This window comes from Podarcis melisellensis (assembly GCF_964234715.1).
Source record: "Podarcis melisellensis genome assembly, chromosome: 11".
NCBI classification, from domain to species: Eukaryota; Metazoa; Chordata; class Lepidosauria; order Squamata; family Lacertidae; genus Podarcis; species Podarcis melisellensis.
In genome coordinates this window covers 1,125,887-1,143,494 of record NC_138543.1, presented here as the reverse complement: position 1 = coordinate 1,143,494, position 17,608 = coordinate 1,125,887, and the positions used below count along the sequence as shown (strand labels likewise).

The window sequence follows — 17,608 nt, the reverse complement described above, 5'->3', positions numbered from 1 at the left end:
TGAGCTGGTTCCCTATCCTCACCCTCTCCCCCCCCATCCAACAGCAAGCATCCTCCTACCATTGCAGGTTTCTTGGGATGGACCCTCCACATGGTCTGAGTAGACCACAGGAGACTTCTATAGGCTGAATGACCTGCCAGGTAACACAGGGCTACATCTCAGTCCTGTGCACAAAGGCTCACTTAATATGGGATGTCTGAATTTGACATCACCCAAGTTGAACAGCTGGGTCCATAGAAAAAGGAGTTAATTCAGAAAGACCAAATAAAAACAATAGGAGTACCATCTCAAATCTGTCAAACACAAAGAAGCAAACATTGTGGACAAAAAGAAAAGGCCAAGTTCATTCCTTCAGTAATACAGTGGAACCTTGGTTTTCAAATGTAATCTGTTCCAGAAGACTCTTTGACTTGTGAAACTTTCAAAAACTGAGGATCAAAGGACGGTTGGCAAAATGCATTGAAAAAGTGGAGAAACACGCCTCGGAAGCTGTTCAACCTCCGAGGCACATTCAAAAACGGAAGCAATTACTTCTGGGTTTTCGTCTTTCAGGTTCCGAATTGTTCGGCTTCTGAGAAGCTCAAAAACCAAGGTTCAACTGTAATACAAAAATGATATAAGGCCCCATTCTTGCTGAAATATTTACAGATATAAAGGATCATGGCCTGATACATGGAACTTGGAAAAGCACACACATTATAGTCCTACCAAAACCAAATAAAGACTTGGAGTCGGTTGAGTCCTTCAAAATTTGGAAAAGCTTAATTTTGGTCCAATGATCCGAGAGTTTAGACAAAAATTGAAAACTTGGAGCAAGGGTTCGCTGTCATGGTTGGGCCAAATCGCCACTATAAAAATGATGGTGCCTCTTCAGATTCTTACCAATAACCATAGAAGACAAAAAAATTACAAAATTGGCAAAACATGCTTCTAAAATTTATACACCAGAATAAAAGGCCAAGGTTACCATATAAAGCATTATATAAACCAGGCATAGGAGGTGGCAGTACCTAATATGATGTATGCAGCTGCCCATCTACATAGCATTTTTCTGGTATTTCAAGGATCTCAGCAAATAGCTTGGCTAAATATGAAAAACCCAAATGAACAGAATTCAGTAAGAGGGTCCCATTTTGGCAAATTGGGGGGGGGAATTGAGATAGAAAACCCTCTTTATTTTTATAAAGAGGTTCCCAAGGGTGGCCTCACAGCTTTCTCCTGTAATACCATTGGCATTTCACCCTACTTTCTATAATAGAGACAGAACATTCCCCTTTGAAAAATGGGGAAATGTGGGCCTGTTTTGGCTTAAAGACTTTTACAAAGAAAACACCCCTTTGTCTGGATTAATACTACAAGAAATGGTTCAAAACTTTTCCCACAATTGGATGGTAATCCATCAAGTCATCCATTTTATAAGTAGCACATAAATCTGCAAACAAGGGACGAAGTCACTAACTACATTTGAAAATATTTTATATACCAGAGACCCTAGAGGTAATGGTCTAATAGCTTTAATCTATAAAGTGATTGTAAATTTTTCAACCTCAAAGCCCTCCATGTTGAAGACTAGATGGGAAAGAGACTTAGGAGAAGGGATTGATGATGGATTGTGGGAAGGAATGTGGCAAAAAGCCCCCTTTCGAGCTATTTCTGCCCGAATAAGAGAAAACACCTTAAAGCTAACCCACAGATGGTACTTGCATTCCACATTGCTGAGCAAAATAGTCAAAAATATTTCTCTGCAATGTTGGAGAAATTGTGGGAATGAAGGAACATTTATACACATGTGGTGGAAATGCCCACATGGAAATGGAACAAATTACATCTTAATCGATCAATTTAGATCCCAAAATAGCATTGCTTTCTATATTTGCAGATGAAGCACAAAATCTTAGAGACAAAGACTTAATTGTGCATCTTATAACTGCAGCACGTCTTGCTGTTGCTAGACACTGGAGGACATTAAACGTGGACCTATATGAAGTTTGGTATGCTTATGTCTGGGAATTAATTTTGATGGAAATGTTAACAGAAAGGGTATGTGAAAGAAAACGTGAGAAACTACATAACTTTTACATAACACGGTCCTCCTTTATTACATATGCATCAAAGAAAGAACATGCATTTAAACCACCTAAGACACATGGAAGCATGTGGAATGATATTTTTTAAACCAGCAACTGTAGACATATTTTTTTATTTCATTATATTACTAATGTAATTACCTGGCCGTAGTTGGGGCTGTTTTTTTTGGGGGGGGGTGTTAGGGGAAAACTGTATTTAGATGATGTCACGGCCACCCAGATCTGGTCCCAGCTCACAAGAGACCTCACTCCGTTGCAGCTTATTTACAGGAAAAGTTTATTGAAGATTTCTGCTTCTCATACAGTTCAGCATTGTGGCCGTACGTCTGCCACGTTAGACCGCTGAAGTCCCCTCTGACTCCTCCCCTCTTCCGCACCAACTTAATAGCCTGGCTCTAGACCACCTCTTCCTCTCCTTTCTTTTCCGCAGGGTCTTCCTGCCCCCCCGGGTTCCCTCTCTCCGTGACTCGCCTGAGGCTGAATCCTCTGCCGCCTCTTCCCCCCTCTTTCTGGCTTTAGGGCCGGGCTCCTCCCCTGAGCTCTCTCCACTTCCGCGCGCCTCTACGCTTGAACTTGGCGCGCGTACGTTGCTGCTGACCTTTCTTTCGACCGCTACACCACCCCCTGCTCTGCTCTCCACCCTTTCCGGCTGAACACCCTGCTCCAACCCCCTCTCTCTGTTCTCTCCTAATCCTGCTCCCTCCGAGAGGCTGACGACTCCACCCCCTTTACTCCGTTCCGGCTGAGACGTCTCTTGCTTCCTCTGTCTTCCACTGGGCTCCTCTCCGCTTCTCCCTTCTCCTCCCCTTTGCTTGATTAAGGTAACCCCCTTTTGAGAATCCTCTGACTCGCTGCTCAGACTCGTGGATTCCCTCAGAATTCCGTCATCTTCTTCCTCATCCTTCTGCCCCTCCTCCCACTCGCTCTCCGTCTCCTCTGTCATCTCCTCCTCTCTCCCAGAAACCCTGACATCCATCCCCCCCTCGAAGCCCCCCCTTCCCCCCTCCCGCTCGCCGGGGACCGGTTGTGGAAACTGCGGCTCTTCGGGGGTAGGCTCAGGATACAGGTCGTCTACGTCAATGTTCTCTGCTGGCAGTTCTGTGTAAGTGTATTCGAAGTCGGGTTCTTCCCCCAAATGCTTCTCAGTCTCTGCTTCCATCGCTACTTCCTCCGGTGCTGCCCGCCAAGGACCTATCAGCCACCTCTTACGCCATTCCTCCTCTGGCTGCTCCTCCCACCAATAAGGGGTTTCCGTGTCCACCCCCGAGCACGATCCCCTGGGCGGGCTTGATTCTGGTGTTCTTCCCTCGGGGGAAGAGAAACCCCTGAACGTGCTATCTGACAATGTGGGTGTGAAAAGCCAGTCATCAAAGTACTCAGCTGGCATGGGTCTATGTGGGAAAAGTGCATGGAACTCTTCTTTCAAAAGGGGTTCGTCTAACTCGTAGCCTGGCACCCAACTATTAGCAGCGGCTGGTGTGCCCTCCCTGGCGAGAAAATATTCAACTCCCTCCTCCCCCCATCTCGAGTCCAGTATCTCTGTGACCTCGTTAAGAGGTTCTGGTCTTGGCGATTCCCCCCTCTCAGGCGCCCTCCTACGTGGCTCTGGGGGTGCTCCTGACTCTTGAAACCTGTGTGGGGTTTTGTAGGGAGTGAGCACCGACCTATGAAAGACCGGGTGCACCCTGGAACCTTCCGGAAGGGCTATACGAAAAGCCACCGGATTGATCTTAGCCTCAACTTGATATGGCCCTAGCTGCCTGTGTCCTAACTTCTTCTTGGCCAATGACCTGGCCGGCATCGCGTGGGCTGCTAACCACACCCAGTCCCCAACCTGGATGTCCTCTCCCGCCCTCCTGTGCTTATCGGCCTGCACCTTATACGCCTGTTTTGCCAGCTCCAAATGTCTCCGCAGCTCCTCGTGCACCTCTTGCAACTCCGCTGCAAACTGGTCGGCATCTTGAGGCCCCCCCCCTCCTGGTGCCGCAAATCTCGGGAAGGTTCTGGGATGACGGCCATTGTTCGCGAAGAAAGGCGTCACCCCGGTGGAAGCGTGTTTCGTGTTGTTGTAGGCGAATTCAGCCATCGGCAGATAGTCCACCCACGCCGCAGGTCGCTGGTTGGCGTAGCACCGCAGGTACTGCTGCATGATCGCGTTGACCCTCTCCGCTTGACCGTTGGTTTGTGGATGCCTCGCCGATGTCAGGTTGATTTTGACGTGCAAGATGCCCAGAAGCTTTCGCCAGAAAGTGGAAACAAACTGTCGCCCCCTGTCGGACAAGACGGACTGCGGAAGTCCATGCACTCTGAAGACGTGATCGATGAAGAGCTTTGCGGTCTGTTCTGCCGTCGCCACCTTGGCACAAGGGATGAAGTGCGCCATCTTGGTGAACAAGTCCACCACCACTAACACCGCCGTCTTACCTCTGGAGCTGGGCAGGTCTGTAACAAAGTCCAACGCTACCCTCTCCCATGGTTGCTGCGGTGTCTCCAGCGGTTCTAGCAATCCCGCCTGCTTCTGGTGCACTGGTTTGGACCTCTGGCAGATATCACACCTGGCGACGTAGTCCGCCACCTCTCCTCTCATCTGGGGCCACCAAAAGTCTCTAGCCACCAACTCCATCGTCTTTTCTTTGCCGAAATGGCCTGCACTAGGGGCGTCATGCAACTGTTGCAGAACCTTGGCTCGAAGATCGTCGGTGGGCACGTAAAGGGCACCCTTACGAGTCAAAAGTCCATCTTGTAATTGAAACTCATCGTTGTCTCGCGACCCTCCGCGTAGCTCCTCCATCTTGGACTGTGCAAACTGATCCCTTTGCAACGCGCGTCGCACCGCGTCCAGGTCGACTGCGATGGTAGCGCACGTCCACGCCTGCGGTGCGAAAATGTGCTTTGCTGCGATTGGAGCTGCTTCCTCCAAGTATTGCGGCTTTCGGGACAGCGCGTCTGCAATAACATTGGAGTCTCCCGGGATGTATTCTATTTTGAAGTCGAAATCCGCAAAGAATTCTGCCCAGCGCATGTGTCTTTGGGTCTGCAGCCTTGCCGTTCGCCAATACTCTAAGTTCTTGTGATCCGTGCGGACCTGCACCGTGTGCTTGGCTCCTATTAAGAAGTGTCGCCACGCTTTGAAAGCTGCATGAATGGCCAACAACTCCCTGTCCCATATGGTATAATTGCGCTCCGTCTTGCTGAGCTTCCGGGAGTAGAACGCACCCGGTCGCCAGTTGCCTTGTGAATCCTCTTGCAAAAGAACGGCCCCAACCGCTCTATCCGACGCATCGGTCTCTACCCGCATGGGTCTGCCGGGATTCACGTGGAGCAGCTGCTCTTCGGAGGCGAAAAGACCCTTAAGCGTCCGGAAGGACCGCTCCGCTTGTTCGGTCCAGACGAACTTCTTCTTCTTGGAACTGAGGGTGTCAGTGATCGCCGCCGTCGCGTTCGCAAAACCTTTAATAAACTTGCGGTAAAAATTGGCAAAGCCGATGAACCTCTGGACCTCTTTCCGATTTCGAGGGCTTTTCCAGTCCAACAGCGCTTGAACCTTAGCCCTGTCCATGGCCAGTCCCTCGTCGGACAACTTGTAGCCAAGGAAATCAACCTCTCTGACATCAAACTGGCACTTTTCCAACTTGGCGTACAGCCTGTGTTCCTTCAGCCTCTGCAGGACCTCCCTCACGTCCTTATCGTGATCCTCCGGCGATTCCGAGAAAATCAGGATATCGTCGAGAAAGCAGACACACTTCTTGTAGAGGAGACCTGCTAGCACGTGGTGCATAAATGCTTGAAAAACGTGGCTGCCATTTTGGAGGCCGAAAGGCATGACTCTGTATTCGTATGTGCCCAGAGGGGTGAACATGGCGGTCTTCCACTCATCTCCTTTCCGGATGCGGATGAGATTGTAAGCTCCACGTAGGTCCAGCTTGGTGAAAATCTTGCCCCTCCTGACGGTCGCTAAAAGGTCGTCAATCTTGGGCATGGGGAAAGCTTTGGGCTTAGTCAAGCTGTTGATGAACCTGTAATCCACTATAAGCCTTTTTTGGGGCGTGTCCTTCTTCTTCACAAAGAAAACAGGGCTGCCTCCCGCTGCTTTAGATTCCTGGATGAAACCGCGCTTGAGGTTATGGTCTATGAACTCCCGAAGCTCTTGCATTTCGTCCTCCGACATGGAGTACAGCTTGGCAGCAGGCAATTGCGCCCCTGGCACTAAATCAATCGCGCAGTCGTAAGGTCTATGAGGCGGCAACTTGTCAGCTTCCTTCTCACAGAAAACCTCCAAGAAGTCCTGGTACTTGTGAGGCACTGTTTGCACCATACTCAGATGCAATGGCTGCTCAGCTTCTCCTCCCTGATCGGTCTGAAAGCAATGCTGAGCACAATACGATGAACAAAAGTTGATCTGCCTCTGGTACCACGCAACCGCGGGACTGTGCCTCTCCAGCCAACTCATGCCTAACACGATGGGTGTGTCCGATAAGTGGGTGACATTGAAACTAATAAGCTCTCGATGGTTGCCAATCTGCATCATCATGGGAGGGGTTTGCTGCACCACTTGCCCCCCCAGCAACTTCCTGCCGTCCACCGTGACCACGTTCAGAGGCGTCGTTGCAGGCAGGAGCGCCATGTTGTGCTGCTTAACGAACTGCAGTCCCATGAAGTCGGCGTTGCTTCCCGAATCGATCGTTATTGGAACCTCAAGGAGTCTCCCATCAGGCAACTGGAGTGTTGCTGTGAGCAGAACTGCCGGTTTGGGAGGCAAAGGGTCCACGCTCTGCAGTGATGCTGGGGGCTTGTCTACAGATCCGCCTGGCTGAGCCCCAGTAGCTCTGCTTCCAGCCAGGCACTGTCGTTTCCCTGAAGCTGCTCCCCTGGTTGCACCTCTGCTGTTACAGTTGCCAGCGCTGCAGTGTGCTTCTGGAGCCTCTGGGGGCACTCTTTCGCCATATGGTGCGCACTGTCACAGATGTAACACTTCCTGGTTCCTCTAGGAGGCTTCGCTTTGGCTGCACCAGGGACAGGGCTCTGGGATGGCTTCTGAGCCCTAGCACCACCAATCTCCATTGGCTCCTCTCTGTCCTTCCCCATTGGCGAGGGGTGCGCACGGCTGAAGTCCCTGTGCCCAAAAGGGAGAGTCCTTGCTTGCGCACGCGCTTGGGGCCCGTCCTCCTCATGCCACGGACGCCCCTCATGTCGAATTCCAAGAGCTAAAGCCCGTTGCACCACGTCTTCTAGGGTCTGGGGTCTGTCCCCCCTAGCGATCTCATCCTTGATGGGGGGGCTCAATCCCTCCCAAAAAAGATCTCTGACCGGTTTACTGTCCTTTGGCCAATCTAAGGCGGTGAGCAATGCAAAAAATTTAGAGTGGTATTGGCGCACAGTCGCTTTCCCCTGCCTCAGCCCGTGCATTTGACGGCGCGCAATGTCCACATCCACAGAGGATTGAAAACAAGAATCCATCGCTTTGATGAACGCAGTTGAATCGCGACGGGCCGGTCCATCTTCGCGCCACAAATTGCGTAGCCAAGCCCTGGCCTCCCCATGCAGGTGCGAAACAATGAACCCCACTCTCTCCTCCTCATCTTTAAAATCGTGACGGAGTAAGTGCAGTGCATATACAACGTCCGCTCTGAAATTGGGATAGTCTTGCAAGTTGCCATTAAAATGCGGAACTAGGGCACCCCCCCTCCGTCCAAGCGCAATGCCCTCCGCTCTGGATCCTGGGGCCCCCGCCTTGTCCGCGCGCTCCCACCTTGCCTGCAAATCCTGGCACGTCTTCTCCAAGTCGTCATTCTTCTTCTGCGAAGCAATGACTGCCGATGTGAGAGCGGTAACCTGATTCCGCAATGCAACCAGCTGCTCCTCAGCGCTCATGGCTGCTCCCGTTCGTGAGCTTCGCAAAAAAAAATTTTTGCTTTCTGAGAGGGGACTTACTGTCACGGCCACCCAGATCTGGTCCCAGCTCACAAGAGACCTCACTCCGTTGCAGCTTATTTACAGGAAAAGTTTATTGAAGATTTCTGCTTCTCATACAGTTCAGCATTGTGGCCGTACGTCTGCCACGTTAGACCGCTGAAGTCCCCTCTGACTCCTCCCCTCTTCCGCACCAACTTAATAGCCTGGCTCTAGACCACCTCTTCCTCTCCTTTCTTTTCCGCAGGGTCTTCCTGCCCCCCCGGGTTCCCTCTCTCCGTGACTCGCCTGAGGCTGAATCCTCTGCCGCCTCTTCCCCCCTCTTTCTGGCTTTAGGGCCGGGCTCCTCCCCTGAGCTCTCTCCACTTCCGCGCGCCTCTACGCTTGAACTTGGCGCGCGTACGTTGCTGCTGACCTTTCTTTCGACCGCTACACCACCCCCTGCTCTGCTCTCCACCCTTTCCGGCTGAACACCCTGCTCCAACCCCCTCTCTCTGTTCTCTCCTAATCCTGCTCCCTCCGAGAGGCTGACGACTCCACCCCCTTTACTCCGTTCCGGCTGAGACGTCTCTTGCTTCCTCTGTCTTCCACTGGGCTCCTCTCCGCTTCTCCCTTCTCCTCCCCTTTGCTTGATTAAGGTAACCCCCTTTTGAGAATCCTCTGACTCGCTGCTCAGACTCGTGGATTCCCTCAGAATTCCGTCATCTTCTTCCTCATCCTTCTGCCCCTCCTCCCACTCGCTCTCCGTCTCCTCTGTCATCTCCTCCTCTCTCCCAGAAACCCTGACAGATGATGATAATTTTATTTCTACCCTGCCCATCTGGGTGTAGACAAAAGCTTGCTGAACCACAGACTCAACTCAATTCAATTCAAGATCAGCTTGAATTGCTAAAACCATCTGCTAACCTCTTTAGCTGCTGCCTGCAAAGGACAAATCAACAGGAGAACTGCAAAGATGGGGTGAGTGGCAGACAAAGTCTTGTTCAGGGGTCAAAAGCCATGTTTCAGGATTTCTGCCAGAGATGCACAAGTTAGCATCATCCAGCTGCTCTGCAGTTAGACAACCAATACCGTTCTTTGCCACCAACATTTCTAAAAGCATTATATTAACAGAAATCTACCATAAGTCAGCTTGAATCTGTTTGTCTTCATCCATCTAGTGATACAAAGCCATAAACTTTATTCTCTCAGGGTTCCTGAATTCAACATTTCCCTGATAGAATATAATATTTCTGCAAAAAAAGTTTAAATAAACCAATGCATTTATTCAAAACCTATTTAAAACTTTTTTCACAGACCAACCTAGGTAGAACTGCATACTTTTTTTTGTTTGCTCTTATCTGAAGCTACACTGTAATTTTTTTAAAATTATAAAGTACTGTTGAACAATCTGGTGAATCTTATATGAATCTGTTTGAAGCTCAAAAGCAGAGGGTGCTTTCTCCCATAATTTAGATTAAAATGGTTGTTGTTGTTGTTTAGTCGTTTAGTCGTGTCCGACTCTTCGTGACCCCATGGACCAGAGAACGCCAGGCACCTCTGTCCTCCACTGCCTCCCGCAGTTTGGTCAAACTCATGCTGGTAACCTCGAAAACACTATCCAACCATCTCGTCCTCTGCCGTCCCCTTCTCCTTGTGCCCTCCATCTTTCCCAACATCAGGGTCTTCTCCAGGGAGTCTTCTCTTCTCATGAGGTGGCCAAAGTACTGGAGCCTCAGCTTCACAATCTGTCCTTCCAGTGAGCACTCAGGGTTGATTTCCTTCAGTATGGAGAGGTTTGATCTTCTTGCAGTCCATGGGACTCTCAAGAGTCTCCTCCAGCACCATAATTCAAAAGCATCAATTCTTCGGCGATCAGCCTTCTTTATGGTCCAGCTCTCACTTCCATACATCACTACTGGGAAAACCATAGCTTTAACTATACGAACCTTTGTTGGCAAGGTGATGTCTCTACTTCTCAAGATGCTGTCTAGGCCTGTCATTGCCCTTCTCCCAAGAAGCAGGCGTCTTTTAATTTCGTGGCTGCTGTCACCATCTGCAGTGATCATTGAGCCCAAGAAAGTAAAATCTCTCACTACCTCCATTTCTTCCCCTTCTATTTGCCAGGAGGTGATGGGACCAGTGGCCATGATCTTCGTTTTTTTGATGTTGAGCTTCAGACCATATTTTTCGCTCTCCTCTTTCACCCTCATTAAAAGGTTCTTTAATTCCTCCTCACTTTCTGTCATCAAGGTTGTGTCATCTGCATATCTGAGGTTGTTGATATTTCTTCCGGCAATCTTAATTCCGTCTTGGGATTCATCCAGCCCAGCCTTTCGCATGATGCATTCTGCATATAAGTTAAATAAGCAGGGAGACAAAATACAGCCTTGTCGTACTCCTTTCCAAATTTTGAACCAATCAGTTGTTCCATATCCAGTTCTAACTGTAGCTTCTTGTCCCACATAGAGATTTCTCAGGAGACAGATGAGATGATCTGGCACTCCCATTTCTTTAAGAACTTGCCATAGTTTGCCGTGGTCGACACAGTCAAAGGCTTTTGCATAGTCAATGAAGCAGAAGTAGATGTCTTTCTGGAACTCTCTAGCTTTCTCCATAATCCAGCGCATGTTTGCAATTTGGTCTCTGGTTCCTCTGCCTCTTCTAAATCCAGCTTGCACTTCTGGGAGTTCTCGGTCCACATACTGCTTGAGCCTTCCCTGTAGAATTTTAAGCATAACCTTGCTAGCGTGTGAAATGAGTGCAATTGTGCGGTAGTTGGAGCATTCTTTGGCACTGCCCTTCTTTGGGATTGGGATGTAGACTGATCTTCTCCAATCTTCTGGCCACTGCTGAGTTTTCCAAACTTGCTGGCATATTGAGTGTAGCACCTTAACAGCATCATCTTTTAAAATTTTAAATAGTTCAGCTGGAATACCATCACTTCCACTGGCCTTGTTATTTGCAGTGCTTTCTAAGGCCCATTTGACTTCACTCTCCAGGATGTCTGGCTCAAGGTCAGCAACCACACTACTGGGGGTATAGGAGACATCCATTTCTTTCTGGTATAATTCCTCTGTGTATTCTTGCCACCTCTTCTTGATGTCTTCTGCTTCTGTTAGGTCCTTTCCACTTTTGTCCTTTATTATGGAAATCTTTGTACGAAATGTTCCTTTCATATCTCCAATTTTCTTGAACAGATCTCTGGTTCTTCCCATTCTATTGCTTTCCTCTATTTCTTTGCATTGCTCGTTTAAGAAGGTCTTCTTGTCTCTCCTTGCTATTCTTTGGAAATCTGCATTCAATTTCCTGTATCTTTCACCATCTCCCTCGCATTTTGCTTGCCTTCTCTCCCCCGCTATTTGTAAGGCCTCATTGGACAGCCACTTTGCTTTCTTGCATTTCCTTTTCATTGGGATGGTTTTCGTTGCTGCCTCCTGCATAATGTTACGAGCCTCCATCCATAGTTCTTCAGGCATTCTGTCCACCAAATCTAAATCCTTAAACCTGTTCCTCACTTCCACTGTGTATTCATAAGGGATTTGACTTAGATTGTATCTTACCAGCCCAGTGGTTTTTCCTACTTTCTTCAGTTTAAGCTTGAATTTTGCTATAAGAAGCTGATGATCTGAGCCAGTCAGCTCCAGGTCTTGTTTTTGCCGACTGTATAGAGCTTCTCCATCTTTGGCTGCAGAGAATATAATCAATCTGATTTCGATGCTGCCCATCTGGTGATGTCCATGTGTAGAGTCGTCTCTTGTGTTGTTGGAAAAGCGTGTTTGTGATGACCAGCTTGTTCTCTTGACAGAACTCTATTAGCCTTTGCCCTGCTTCGTTTTGATCTCCAAGGCCAAACTTGCCAGTTGTTCCTTTTATCTCTTGACTCCCTACTTTAGCATTCCAATCCCCTATAATGAGAAGAACATCTGTCAGGGTTTCTGGGAGAGAGGAGGAGATGACAGAGGAGACGGAGAGCGAGTGGGAGGAGGGGCAGAAGGATGAGGAAGAAGATGACGGAATTCTGAGGGAATCCACGAGTCTGAGCAGCGAGTCAGAGGATTCTCAAAAGGGGGTTACCTTAATCAAGCAAAGGGGAGGAGAAGGGAGAAGCGGAGAGGAGCCCAGTGGAAGACAGAGGAAGCAAGAGACGTCTCAGCCGGAACGGAGTAAAGGGGGTGGAGTCGTCAGCCTCTCGGAGGGAGCAGGATTAGGAGAGAACAGAGAGAGGGGGTTGGAGCAGGGTGTTCAGCCGGAAAGGGTGGAGAGCAGAGCAGGGGGTGGTGTAGCGGTCGAAAGAAAGGTCAGCAGCAACGTACGCGCGCCAAGTTCAAACGTAGAGGCGCGCGGAAGTGGAGAGAGCTCAGGGGAGGAGCCCGGCCCTAAAGCCAGAAAGAGGGGGGAAGAGGCGGCAGAGGATTCAGCCTCAGGCGAGTCACGGAGAGAGGGAACCCAGGGGGGCAGGAAGACCCTGCGGAAAAGAAAGGAGAGGAAGAGGTGGTCTAGAGCCAGGCTATTAAGTTGGTGCGGAAGAGGGGAGGAGTCAGAGGGGACTTCAGCGGTCTAACGTGGCAGACGTACGGCCACAATGCTGAACTGTATGAGAAGCAGAAATCTTCAATAAACTTTTCCTGTAAATAAGCTGCAACGGAGTGAGGTCTCTTGTGAGCTGGGACCAGACCTGGGTGGCCGTGACAGTAAGACCCCTCTCTCTAAAGCAAAAATTTTTTTTTGCGAAGCTCACGAACGGGAGCAGCCATGAGCGCTGAGGAGCAGCTGGTTGCATTGCGGAATCAGGTTACCGCTCTCACATCGGCAGTCATTGCTTCGCAGAAGAAGAATGACGACTTGGAGAAGACGTGCCAGGATTTGCAGGCAAGGTGGGAGCGCGCGGACAAGGCGGGGGCCCCAGGATCCAGAGCGGAGGGCATTGCGCTTGGACGGAGGGGGGGTGCCCTAGTTCCGCATTTTAATGGCAACTTGCAAGACTATCCCAATTTCAGAGCGGACGTTGTATATGCACTGCACTTACTCCGTCACGATTTTAAAGATGAGGAGGAGAGAGTGGGGTTCATTGTTTCGCACCTGCATGGGGAGGCCAGGGCTTGGCTACGCAATTTGTGGCGCGAAGATGGACCGGCCCGTCGCGATTCAACTGCGTTCATCAAAGCGATGGATTCTTGTTTTCAATCCTCTGTGGATGTGGACATTGCGCGCCGTCAAATGCACGGGCTGAGGCAGGGGAAAGCGACTGTGCGCCAATACCACTCTAAATTTTTTGCATTGCTCACCGCCTTAGATTGGCCAAAGGACAGTAAACCGGTCAGAGATCTTTTTTGGGAGGGATTGAGCCCCCCCATCAAGGATGAGATCGCTAGGGGGGACAGACCCCAGACCCTAGAAGACGTGGTGCAACGGGCTTTAGCTCTTGGAATTCGACATGAGGGGCGTCCGTGGCATGAGGAGGACGGGCCCCAAGCGCGTGCGCAAGCAAGGACTCTCCCTTTTGTGCACAGGGACTTCAGCCGTGCGCACCCCTCGCCAATGGGGAAGGACAGAGAGGAGCCAATGGAGATTGGTGGTGCTAGGGCTCAGAAGCCATCCCAGAGCCCTGTCCCTGGTGCAGCCAAAGCGAAGCCTCCTAGAGGAACCAGGAAGTGTTACATCTGTGACAGTGCGCACCATATGGCGAAAGAGTGCCCCCAGAGGCTCCAGAAGCACACTGCGGCACTGGCAACTGTAACAGCAGAGGTGCAACCAGGGGAGCAGCTTCAGGGAAACGACAGTGCCTGGCTGGAAGCAGAGCTACTGGGGCTCAGCCAGGCGGATCTGTAGACAAGCCCCCAGCATCACTGCAGAGCGTGGACCCTTTGCCTCCCAAACCGGCAGTTCTGCTCACAGCAACACTCCAGTTGCCTGATGGGAGACTCCTCGAGGTTCCAATAACGATCGATTCGGGAAGCAACGCCGACTTCATGGGACTGCAGTTCGTTAAGCAGCACAACATGGCGCTCCTGCCTGCAACGACGCCTCTGAACGTGGTCACGGTGGACGGCAGGAAGTTGCTGGGGGGGCAAGTGGTGCAGCAAACCCCTCCCATGATGATGCAGATTGGCAACCATCGAGAGCTTATTAGTTTCAATGTCACCCACTTATCGGACACACCCATCGTGTTAGGCATGAGTTGGCTGGAGAGGCACAGTCCCGCGGTTGCGTGGTACCAGAGGCAGATCAACTTTTGTTCATCGTATTGTGCTCAGCATTGCTTTCAGACCGATCAGGGAGGAGAAGCTGAGCAGCCATTGCATCTGGGTATGGTGCAAACAGTGCCTCACAAGTACCAGGAATTCTTGGAGGTTTTCTGTGAGAAGGAAGCTGACAAGTTGCCGCCTCATAGACCTTACGACTGCGCGATTGATTTAGTGCCAGGGGCGCAATTGCCTGCTGCCAAGCTGTACTCCATGTCGGAGGACGAAATGCAAGAGCTTCGGGAGTTCATAGACCATAACCTCAAGCGCGGTTTCATCCAGGAATCTAAAGCAGCGGGAGGCAGCCCTGTTTTCTTTGTGAAGAAGAAGGACACGCCCCAAAAAAGGCTTATAGTGGATTACAGGTTCATCAACAGCTTGACTAAGCCCAAAGCTTTCCCCATGCCCAAGATTGACGACCTTTTAGCGACCGTCAGGAGGGGCAAGATTTTCACCAAGCTGGACCTACGTGGAGCTTACAATCTCATCCGCATCCGGAAAGGAGATGAGTGGAAGACCGCCATGTTCACCCCTCTGGGCACATACGAATACAGAGTCATGCCTTTCGGCCTCCAAAATGGCAGCCACGTTTTTCAAGCATTTATGCACCACGTGCTAGCAGGTCTCCTCTACAAAAAGTGTGTCTGCTTTCTCGACGATATCCTGATTTTCTCGGAATCGCCGGAGGATCACGATAAGGACGTGAGGGAGGTCCTGCAGAGGCTGAAGGAACACAGGCTGTACGCCAAGTTGGAAAAGTGCCAGTTTGATGTCAGAGAGGTTGATTTCCTTGGCTACAAGTTGTCCGACGAGGGACTGGCCATGGACAGGGCTAAGGTTCAAGCGCTGTTGGACTGGAAAAGCCCTCGAAATCGGAAAGAGGTCCAGAGGTTCATCGGCTTTGCCAATTTTTACCGCAAGTTTATTAAAGGTTTTGCGAACGCGACGGCGGCGATCACTGACACCCTCAGTTCCAAGAAGAAGAAGTTCGTCTGGACCGAACAAGCGGAGCGGTCCTTCCGGACGCTTAAGGGTCTTTTCGCCTCCGAAGAGCAGCTGCTCCACGTGAATCCCGGCAGACCCATGCGGGTAGAGACCGATGCGTCAGATAGAGCGGTTGGGGCCGTTCTTTTGCAAGAGGATTCACAAGGCAACTGGCGACCGGGTGCGTTCTACTCCCGGAAGCTCAGCAAGACGGAGCGCAATTATACCATATGGGACAGGGAGTTGTTGGCCATTCATGCAGCTTTCAAAGCGTGGCGACACTTCTTAATAGGAGCCAAGCACACGGTGCAGGTCCGCACGGATCACAAGAACTTAGAGTATTGGCGGACGGCTAAGTTGCAGACCCAGCGACACATGCGCTGGGCGGAGTTCTTTGCGGACTTCGACTTCAAAATAGAATACATCCCAGGAGACTCCAATGTTATTGCAGACGCGCTGTCCCGAAAGCCGCAATACTTGGAGGAAGCAGCTCCAATCGCAGCAAAGCACATTTTCGCACCGCAGGCGTGGACGTGCGCTACCATCGCAGTCGACCTGGACGCGGTGCGACGCGCGTTGCAAAGGGATCAGTTTGCACAGTCTAAGATGGAGGAGCTACGCGGAGGGTCGCGACACAACGATGAGTTTCAATTACAAGATGGACTTTTGACTCGTAAGGGTGCCCTTTACGTGCCCACCGACGATCTTCGAGCCAAGGTTCTGCAACAGTTGCATGACGCCCCTAGTGCAGGCCATTTCGGCAAAGAAAAGACGATGGAGTTGGTGGCTAGAGACTTTTGGTGGCCCCAGATGAGAGGAGAGGTGGCGGACTACGTCGCCAGGTGTGATATCTGCCAGAGGTCCAAACCAGTGCACCAGAAGCAGGCGGGATTGCTAGAACCGCTGGAGACACCGCAGCAACCATGGGAGAGGGTAGCGTTGGACTTTGTTACAGACCTGCCCAGCTCCAGAGGTAAGACGGCGGTGTTAGTGGTGGTGGACTTGTTCACCAAGATGGCGCACTTCATCCCTTGTGCCAAGGTGGCGACGGCAGAACAGACCGCAAAGCTCTTCATCGATCACGTCTTCAGAGTGCATGGACTTCCGCAGTCCGTCTTGTCCGACAGGGGGCGCCAGTTTGTTTCCACTTTCTGGCGAAAGCTTCTGGGCATCTTGCACGTCAAAATCAACCTGACATCGGCGAGGCATCCACAAACCAACGGTCAAGCGGAGAGGGTCAACGCGATCATGCAGCAGTACCTGCGGTGCTACGCCAACCAGCGACCTGCGGCGTGGGTGGACTATCTGCCGATGGCTGAATTCGCCTACAACAACACGAAACACGCTTCCACCGGGGTGACGCCTTTCTTCGCGAACAATGGCCGTCATCCCAGAACCTTCCCGAGATTTGCGGCACCAGGAGGGGGGGGGCCTCAAGATGCCGACCAGTTTGCAGCGGAGTTGCAAGAGGTGCACGAGGAGCTGCGGAGACATTTGGAGCTGGCAAAACAGGCGTATAAGGTGCAGGCCGATAAGCACAGGAGGGCGGGAGAGGACATCCAGGTTGGGGACTGGGTGTGGTTAGCAGCCCACGCGATGCCGGCCAGGTCATTGGCCAAGAAGAAGTTAGGACACAGGCAGCTAGGGCCATATCAAGTTGAGGCTAAGATCAATCCGGTGGCTTTTCGTCTAGCCCTTCCGGAAGGTTCCAGGGTGCACCCGGTCTTTCATAGGTCGGTGCTCACTCCCTACAAAACCCCACACAGGTTTCAAGAGTCAGGAGCACCCCCAGAGCCACGTAGGAGGGCGTCTGAGAGGGGGGAATCGCCAAGACCAGAACCTCTTAACGAGGTCACAGAGATACTGGACTCGAGATGGGGGGAGGAGGGAGTTGAATATTTTCTCGCCAGGGAGGGCACACCAGCCGCTGCTAATAGTTGGGTGCCAGGCTACGAGTTAGACGAACCCCTTTTGAAAGAAGAGTTCCATGCACTTTTCCCACATAGACCCATGCCAGCTGAGTACTTTGATGACTGGCTTTTCACACCCACATTGTCAGATAGCACGTTCAGGGGTTTCTCTTCCCCCGAGGAAAGAACACCAGAATCAAGCCCGCCCAGGGGATCGTGCTCGGGGGTGGACACGGAAACCCCTTATTGGTGGGAGGAGCAGCCAGAGGAGGAATGGCGTAAGAGGTGGCTGATAGGTCCTTGGCGGGCAGCACCGGAGGAAGTAGCGATGGAAGCAGAGACTGAGAAGCATTTGGGGGAAGAACCCGACTTCGAATACACTTACACAGAACTGCCAGCAGAGAACATTGACGTAGACGACCTGTATCCTGAGCCTACCCCCGAAGAGCCGCAGTTTCCACAACCGGTCCCCGGCGAGCGGGAGGGGGGAAGG

The 17,608-nt window shown here is 51.1% G+C and overlaps 1 protein-coding gene across 1 annotated transcript in view; it reads right to left on the bottom strand.

Moving 5' to 3' along the window:
- ENTREP1 (endosomal transmembrane epsin interactor 1) overlaps positions 1-17,608 on the bottom strand; it is a gene marked incomplete at both ends in the record, with an annotated part of 53,043 nt that overhangs the window by 4,809 nt on the left and 30,626 nt on the right.